Source organism: Hevea brasiliensis, chromosome 11 (assembly GCF_030052815.1).
Source record: "Hevea brasiliensis isolate MT/VB/25A 57/8 chromosome 11, ASM3005281v1, whole genome shotgun sequence".
Classification (NCBI taxonomy): Eukaryota; Viridiplantae; Streptophyta; class Magnoliopsida; order Malpighiales; family Euphorbiaceae; genus Hevea; species Hevea brasiliensis.
Genome location: NC_079503.1, coordinates 78445492 through 78447456, shown reverse-complemented (window position 1 = coordinate 78447456; position 1965 = coordinate 78445492). Strand labels below are relative to the sequence as shown.

Here is a 1965-nt window from a genome sequence, read left to right as displayed (position 1 = left end):
TTAAATTTTTTGTATTAAATAATATGACAATATAAAATTTCAAAATATCAATATAATAAAAATGAAAATTTTATAATAATAATGCACTAAGCTAATAAAAAATTATTTTAAAAATTATTTTATTTTCTAATTTTATAAGCAATTCCCTTTCACATTAATTTAGGCATACAATTTTATTTTGCAAGTTAATATCATTTTAAATTCAAAAAATTTAAGTAAAATATATGCAAATCAAACTTTTCTTAAAAAATAAATAATAGAATTTAAATGAATTAAATTCATGGACTAATTTATATTTATTATTAATTTATTTTAATTTTTAAATATTTTCACCTATTTATATTTTAGAAACTTTTTTTTATTTTTTTATTATATTAATATTATAACACACATAATTTTTTTAAAATACGATCAAATAAAAAATAATTTTAAATTAATAAATATTTTTATTTATATAATTAATTAAAATGACATTAAAATTAATATTTTAATTTAAATAATTAAATATAATATTTGTAATATAATGATAATATTATATAATATAAAATTAATAAAACATTATATAAAAAATTTAAATTATCATTTTTTATAATAAGTATAAAAAAAAGTTAAATTAAAACCACTGAATAGTACATGCACATTAATTCAGAAAAAAACCAAATCAAGACAAAGGAAAACAAGTCTAAAGTGAAAATCAAAACCCCTAAAACCCTGCAACTAGAAGTTTCTAATTAATGGTGCAAACCCTTTTCTTTCCCCATTGTCTTAGCAGAATTTGAAGCATGCCAATCCCAGCCAAGAACTCCACACATTGTAGTGGGCTCAAAAGATCCAAAACTCCCTTCAAAGTCCTAAGCCTTACACAGTCTACCGCTTTCATCACCTTCTCTAGTCCTGCCATTACTCCTTTTAGTGCCACCTGCACCATTCCCTCCACCTGCCTTACTTCCTCCCCATTCTTCACTCGAACCACCAACCTTACCAACTCTGCTATCTTCTTGTCTGCTATAATCACTTGTTGCCTCTCCATTTCCCTTTCCACCTTCTCCTCTTCTAACATTATTTTCACCCTCAAAGCCTCAATCTTTCTCATTTGTTCTTGTGTCAATTCAACCATACTCGAACTGGGAACACCATTTGTCCTTATTGAGTTAACCAGTTTAAATACTGCTGATGGTTTCAACCCAATAACCCAAGAATACACATTCTCTAAAGGGCAAATCCAAGTTGGACAAAAGAAAGCAAGCACATCTTCATGGGCCAAAACCATTTTATAGTGTAGTAGTCTTTGTAATGTTGTATGACTTTAGACTCTAAAGCTTGTAGCTCTTGCTCACACTCACACCCAGTTTTAGCTCGATAATCCCTAGACACCCTCCGCAGTTGTTGCAGATACTCATTGAGTTGACACATCCACTTCTCAAAAAACTCAGAGAACCTCTCTTCAACTTTAGTTTTCATATCTTCCCCCTTCGTTTAAGCTAACATAAATTAATTATAATTAATTAAATCATAAAATTTTATTAAATTTGTAACATTTTTTTAAGACAAAATTGTAATGCCTATTTATATTGAGATTAAACTAGACCTATTCACCAGCTTCTGGGTGGAAGGAGGAGCTAAGATATATATATATATATATATATATATATATATATATATATATATATATATATATATATATATATATATATATATATATATATATATCACCTGCTAATTAGCTCATTTTTTACCACCTGTGTCTCTCCAAATCCATTTATTCTATTATTTTTATTTATTTTAAGATAATGTATAATTAAATCTTTGAGATATAGTAAAATTTATAATTACACTCATATTCTCTTCAAAGTAAAGAAATCAAAACCCTTCTATTTAAAAAAATCCCCACATATCTCATTAGTCTATTCTTTATTTATCCCCACATATCTATTCTTTACTAGTCCAATGCATGTATAATGCCCC

General features: G+C 26.3%; 1 pseudogene; it reads right to left on the bottom strand.

Moving 5' to 3' along the window:
• Window positions 1-727: 727 nt before the first annotated feature.
• LOC110639209 (protein DOG1-like 4) lies at window positions 728-1461 on the bottom strand (annotated as a pseudogene).
• Between the last annotated feature and the right edge of the window lie 504 nt (window positions 1462-1965).